This window comes from Nicotiana tabacum, chromosome 13 (genome assembly GCF_000715075.1).
Source record: "Nicotiana tabacum cultivar K326 chromosome 13, ASM71507v2, whole genome shotgun sequence".
In the NCBI taxonomy this organism is placed as follows: Eukaryota; Viridiplantae; Streptophyta; class Magnoliopsida; order Solanales; family Solanaceae; genus Nicotiana; species Nicotiana tabacum.
The window spans coordinates 52,463,885-52,471,712 of NC_134092.1; positions in this window are offsets into that span (position 1 = coordinate 52,463,885).

A 7,828-nucleotide genomic window follows, 5' to 3' on the forward strand; every position below is an offset into this window, starting at 1 on the left:
GGCAACTAAGAGAGGAAGTGGCCCGCTTATTTAACAAAGGACACCTTCGGGAATTTCTGAGTGATAGGGCGAAGAATCATTTTAGGAACAAGGAATTCGGCAAGCAAAATGAGCTAGAAGAACCGCAACACGTCATTCACATGATCATCAGCAGCGTCGATGCCCCTCAGGGACCGATGCTTAAACGCACTAAAACATCAATTGTGAGGGAAAAGCGATCTCGAACTCAAGATTATACACCCATAGGGACTTTGTCCTTCAGTGATGAAGATACAGAGGGAATCATCCAACCCCATAACGATGCACTGGTAATATCTGTACTCATGAATAAAACTAAGATTAAGCATGTGTCAATTGATCCAGGTAGCTCGGCCAATATCATTAGATCGAGGGTCGTAGAACAGCTTGGCCTGCAAGATCAGGTCGTACCCGTAGCTCTGGTTCTAAACGGATTCAATATGGCATGTGAAACCACCAAAGGTGAGATTACCCTACCGATAAACGTGGCCGGAACCATTCAGGAAATAAAGTTTCATGTGATCAAAGGTGATATGAGATATAACACCCTTTTTGGAAGGCCGTGGATCCACAGCATGAGAGCCGTACCCTCGACCCTTCACCAGGTCCTCAAATTCCCAACATCGGGAGGTGTCAAAATAGTGTACAGAGAACAACCGGCCGCAAAGGAAATGTTCTCCGTCGAAGAAGAAAATCAATATCCTCGTCTTCGCCGATAAAAGGATCAGGTTCAGAAGGAGACACAATCGGAGAGCAGAGCGCCAAATAGCAATCACAGACATCGGCTTCGACCCAGCCAGCTAAGCAGAACATTGAAGAAGATGATGATGATCGATGGATCCCTCGATCCTTCGTAACCCCCGATGATTTCGATTCCATCGAATGAACAATTGAGGAACTGGAGCAAATCATACTGATCGAACACTGGCCCGAATGAAATGTATACCTGGGAACGGGTTTGAGCCCCGAACTCAGGAAGAAACTCATTCAATTTCTTATCAATAACATCGACTGTTTTGCCTGGTCCCATCTAGATATAACAGGGAACCCGCCGGACATAACGGTGCACCAGCTAAGATTGAACCCTAGGTTCAGACCGGTGAAGCAAAAAAGAAGGCCCCAGTCCGAGGAAAAGCACGCATTCATAAAGGACGAGGTAACCAAACTTCTCAAGATAGGGTCCATTCGGGAGGTAAAATACCCCGAATGGTTAGCCAATGTGGTTGTAGTACCTAAAAAAGGAAACAAACTTAGAATGTGTGTGGACTATAAAGATTTGAACAAAGCATGCCCCAAAGATTCCTTTCCACTGCACAACATCGATCGCATGATCGATGCCACGGCCGGCCACGAGATCCTCACCTTTTTCGACGCCTATTCCGGGTATAATCAAATTCAGATGAACCCGGACGACTGGTAAAAGACTTCATTTGTGACCCGATATAAAACATGTTGTTATAACATAATGCCATTCGGGCTAAAAAATGCAGGAGCTACTTATCAACGCCTAGTAAACAGAATGTTCGAAGAACAAATAGGTAAAACAATGGAAGTCTATATTGATGACATGCTAGTTAAGTCCCTGCACGCAGAGGACCATTTGGCCCATTTGCAGGAAACTTTCGAGATTCTGAAGAAATACAACATGAAGCTCAACCCCGAAAAATGTGCTTTCGGGGTCAGTTCGGGCAAGTTCCTTGGCTTCATGGCGTCAAATCGGGGAATTGAGATCAACCCCGACAAAATCAAGTCCATCGAAGACATCACCATAGTGGATAGTGTGAAAGCTGTACAAAGGTTAACGGGAAGAATTGCAGCCTTAGGCCGGTTCATTTCAAGATCATCAGATCGAAATCACAAATGTTTCTCCCTACTCAAAAAGAAGAACGACTTCGCCTGGACACCGAAATGCCAACAAGCGTTACAGGATTTGAAACGATATCTATCGAGCCCACCACTGCTTCACACTCCAAAAACCGACGAAAATCTATACTTGTACTTGGCGGTATCGGAAGTCGACGTAAGCAGTGTCCTAGTTCGAAAAGATCAAGGTACGCAATTTCCCGTTTATTACGTAAGTCGGAACTTAGGAGAAGCGGAAACTAGGTATCCGCACTTAGAAAAATTAGCACTTGCGCTGGTAAGCGCATCTAGAAAGTTAAGGTCGTACTTTCAATGTCACCCCATAAGCGTATTAACTACCTTCCTACTCCGTAATATTTTACATAGGCCCGAACTATCAGGCCGATTGGCCAAATGGGCCATCGAACTCAGTGGGTACGATATCGAATATCAACCCCATATGGCCATCAAGTCTCAAATTTTGGCAGACTTCGTGGCCGACTTCACACCAACCCTCATACCCAAAGTCGAAAAGGAACTCCTTTTGAAATTAGGTATATCGTCCGGGGTATAGATCCTTTTAACGGACGGTGCTTCGAATATAAAGGGGTCCGGGTTAGGCATAGTTTTGAAACCCCCCACGGGTAACATTATTAGGCAAGCTATTAAAACTATTAGATTAACTAACAATGAGGCCAGGTATGAAGCCATGATTGCAGGTTTCGAACTAGCTAGAAACTTGGGAGCAGAAGTCATTAAGGCGCATTGTGACTCTTTGCTGGTGGTGAGTCAAGTAAACAAAACCTTTGAAGTTCGAGAAGGTAGGATGCAAAGGTATTTGGACAAACTACTTATCACGTTACACCATTTCAAACAATGGACCCTACGGCATGTTCCACGAGAACGGAATAATGAGGCCGATGCTCTTGCAAATTTGGGATAGTCAGTCGAGGTAGATGATTTGAGCTCGGGGACTGTCGTTCAACTTTCAAGATCGGTAATCGAAGATGGGCACGCCGAAATAAATTCTACTAGCTTAACCTGGGATTGGAGAAACAAGTATATTGAATACTTAAGAAACGGAAAGCTCCCATTCAGACCCTAAAGATTCCAGGGCCCTACGGACTAAAGCTGTTCGATTCACGTTGGCTGCGGACGGAACACTATATCGAAGAACATTCGATGGACCGATGGCAGTATGCGTGGGTCCGGGAGATACCAATTACATCCTCTGGGAAGTACACGAGGGCACTTGTGGCAATCACTCCGGTGCCGACACATTAGTTCGAAAAGTGATCAGAGCGGGTTATTATTGGATCGATATGGGCAAAGATGCGAAAGAATTTGTTCGTAAATGTGATAAATTTCAAAGGTTTGCGCCAATGATCCATCAACCCGGAGAGCAACTTCACTCGGTCCTATCCCCATGACTATTCATGAAATGGGGAATGGACATCGTCGGCCCTCTGCCATCGACCCCAGGTAAAGTCAAATTTATTTTATTTATGACTGACTATTTTTCTAAATGGGTTGAAGCGCAGAATTCGAGAAAATAAGAGAGAAAGATGTTATAGACTTTATTTGGGATCATATCATATGCCGATTCGGTATACCCGCCGAAATAGTATGCGACAATGGGAAGCAATTCGTTGGCAGCAAAATTACAAAATTCTTCGAAGATCACAAAATAAGAAGGATATTATCAACACCATACCACCCCAGTGGGAACGGTCAGGCCGAATCAACGAACAAGACTATTCTTCAAAACCTGAAGAAGAGATTGAACGATGCGAAGGGAAAATGGAGAGAAATCCTGCCCAAAGTCCTTTGGGCATACCGAACAACGTCAAAATCCAGTACGGGGGCGACCCCATTCTCCTTAGTATATGGTTCTGAAGCATTGATACCAGTCGAAGTCGGTGAACCTAGTCCCAGATTTCGATTCATGACGGAAGAATCAAATAACGAGGCTATGAACACCAGCCTTGAATTATCAGACGAAGGACGAGAAGCTGCCCTCATCCGATTGGCCGCCCAAAAGCAACGAATCGAAAGGTATTATAATCGAAGAACTAAACTTCGCCATTTCAAGCCCGGGGAGTTAGTGTTAAGAAAAGTCACCATCAACACTCGGAATCCAAACGAAGGAAAATTAGGACCAAATTGGGAATGACCATACCAGGTGCTCGAGAACATTGGAAAAGGATCATACAGGCTCGGCATCATAAACGGCAAATAACTATCAAGCAGTTGGAATGTATCACATCTAAAACGGTACTACTACTAAGGTACGACCTTTCCATATTCATCTAAATGACCCATGCAGAAGTCCGAACAAGAGCTGAAGAAGATCTTTCACTTAAAAGCACGTGTTGCACTCTTTTTCCCTTAGATCGATTTTCTCCCAAATGGGTTTTTTGGCAAGGTTTTTAATGATGCAACCATCGATCGTGCTGCACTTTTAACAATATCCGAGGCCTCTTTCCAACGGACCTCGAATACCGGGGGAGCATTAGGGACCTCAAATACATCGAGTTCAGATGCAAGAAAGTCATCTCACAACAAAAGGGTTCCAACAGGAAAAATTGTAAGAGCCAAATGGTCAAAATGAACCATGCTCATATAGATTGGCCCAAACATAAACACATGTGCAATGACTTGAGATTTATTGTGCAACCAGAATTAAGATTCACTCGACCATTAAGCCTACGGGCTACTTTCATTCCGAGTTCGAAATAATCACTCGAATATTAAGCCTACGGGCTACTTACATTACTTCGAGTTCGAATCATTCACTCGACTAAGCCTACGGGCTAACTTTATTTCGAGTTCGAACAAACACTCACTCGACCATTAAGCCTACGGGCCACATTATCTCGAGTTCTTCATTCGACTATTAAGCCTACGAGCTACCTTTATTTCGCGTTCAAGCAAACACTCACTCGACCATTGCACCTACGGGCCACATTATCTCGAGTTCGAAACATTCACTCGACCATTACGCCTGCGGGATACGACATTCCGAGTTCGAAACATTCACTCGACTATTTAACCTACGGGCTACTGTTATTCCGAGTTCGAGCAAGCACTCACTCGACCATTAATCCTACGGGCTACTTTCATTCCGAGTTCAAAATAATCACTCGAATATCAAACCTACGGGATACTTACATTACTTCGAGTTCGAATCATTCACTCGATTAAGCCTACGGGCTACCTTTATTTCGAGTTCGAGCAAACACTCACTCGACCATTAAGCCTATGGGCCACATTATCTCGAGTTCTTCATTCGACTATTAAGCCTACGGGCTACCTTTATTTCGAGTTCGAGCAAACACTCACTCGACCATTGCACCTATGGGCCATATTATCTCGAGTTTGAAATATTCACTCGACTATTAAGCCTACGGGCTACTATTATTCCAAGTTCGAGAAAGCACTCACTCGACCATTACACCTACGGGCTACAATATTTCAAGTTCAAAACATTCACTTAACGGCTAATAAGCTACTTTTACTCTGAGTTTACATTAACTCAACCAGTATATTACACCTACGGATTATGTTCCTTCAAAGTTTGAATCATCGACTCAACAAGCAAACCCAGGGGCTACAAATCTAATCGATCAGAGAGACTACAAGGTCAACATTCGATTAAAAGTCTTCACAAAACAAAAACAAGTCGACCTCATTATACATATATATATATACAAAAATTGTCTACGTGATTAAATTGCAAACATGAAGAATTAGAAATTAAGCTTCCTGGTCGAGCTCTTCCCCGTCCTTGGAACCGCTTTTGCTACCAGCATCATCATCATCATCAGAAGCCAAGGCTTCAGCTTCCGCTTCGAGCTCTTTCGCCTTTTTTACATCTTCGGTAAGGTCGAAACCTTGAGCGTGTATCTCCTCGAGGGTCTCCCTCCGAGACCTACACTTGGAAAGTTTGGCAACCCAATGAGCTTGAGTATCGGCGGTCTTTGCTGCTTCCCGGGCCTCCATCTGAGCAGCCTCAGCATCAGCCCGATATACAGCAATTGACTTATCCGCCAAGACTTTCGATGACTCAACCTCTGCCTTAGCCTCAGCAAGTCGTGTTTCAAGATCCTCGATCTTCTTAGCTTGAACCGACCCCTTTGCTTGGCACTTCGAAGTTGAACGTCGGCCGATAATAATTTTGTTAAGATGGTTTCTTTTTCCGCTGCCAGGCAGTCAAGGGTCTCCTTCCACCGATTGTATTCAGCTCGGATTTGATCGACTTCTTCTCGAAGTAACCCGATCTTTTCGATCTTTTGCTGCAACTGAGACAGCGAAGGGTTAACTTCTACGGTTGAGTCAGACCCATACTTTAATAGAACGAGGCTCACCTGCTTATCGAGCTCGACCCCTTCTTCACGGACCTTAGCCAAATCCGCTTGGAGGTCCTTTATAGCCTCATTCTTTTGGCTGTAAAGAAGCCGCAGGGCATCTCTCTCACCTGAGACCTTCCGGAGCTCGGCCTCACACTGGCTAAGATCGACTCGAAACCTACTAATGGCCTGCACAGTAAGAAACACGAGTCAAGTATGGAAAAGAACAAAGAAACCAAATATGGAAGAATCATTATCCGAGTAATGAAACGCTGAGCCTCCTCTAATAAAAGAGAAGCGTCACCAATATCGGAACCATTGTCGACTCCAGTAAAACAATCCCTAAAAGGATCCCCTGCACCAGAGCCTGTGCCAATATCGGGAGCCTTCAACTCTCGAGTTTCCTACAATGCCTCCTCAGAAAAAGATGAAAGAGAAGGCGAATGACCCATTGTCATAGCCCCGAGAAAATCACTCGGAGTACTCCGGTCAAGACTCAGGTCTTCGGAAACAACCTCGGCAGTCACAGCCGCCATCGGCTCAGGAGCTCTGGCAACCTCGATGGCCTCCGTAGATCGGACTACCAAAGTTGAGGAGCTATTTTCTTCTTCTTCTTCTCTCAGTCGTTGGACCGAGTCAATCGAAAGGGCAATTACTTTTCTCCTCACCCTTCGAGTTTTGGGCTTGGGGTCCTCTGATCGGGAGGAAGCTCTTCGCTTCTTATCTTCCCCCTGTTTAGGGACTTGGGACTTATTTCCTTCTTCACCGCTCGAAGGCCTCAAAGCGGCATCACTGGTTACGCCTGCACAAAAGGAAATCGGTAATGAATAGAAGGCAAAGAATACTTCGAAGGAAACAAAAAGCAAACCTCACCATGGTTCTTGGCCTCCCATTTGCCTTTTGCCAAATCATGCCAAGCGCGCTCGGCGTAAGAGGAGGTCGAGGCTAACTTCCGAACCCAGTCCTCGAGGTCAGGCACTGTTTGTGGCATCCAAGGGGCAGCTGAACATCAAGGAAGGACATTAGAAAAAATCAAAAAAGGACATGAAAAGTGAACAAAAATCACTTACGGTCAAAATTCCATTCTTCAGGGAATAGCATCTTCTCCTCCGAAATGAGATCACGGGTCCTCACTCGAATATAACGACCCATTCAACCCCGATCCTTGTCTTCATCGATGCTCGACATCAAAGCCTTCGATGCCCGACGATGAAGTCTGATTAGTCCTCAAAAGATCTGAGGCTGATACAGTCGTATGAGGTGGTTCAGAGAAAAATCCAACCCCCCGGATTTGATAGAGAAGAAGCGCAATAAGATCACTATACGCCATAGAGAGGGATGAATTTGGCCAAGGGTGACTTGATACCTTTTGCAGAAATCAATAATCACCAGGTCAACGGGTCCTAGTGTGAAGGGATAAGTATAAACACTTAAAAACCCCTCCACGTAAGTAGTAACACTCTCATCGGAAGATGGAATTTGCAACATAACCTCGGAACCCCAGTTACAGTCTTTTTGGACGACCTCGAGGTGATCCTCCGTTATAGAGCACGTATATATCAATACGTGTTCACATCGACCCGGAACGGAGGAAGGATTCTCCACCTTAAAATCGGTCT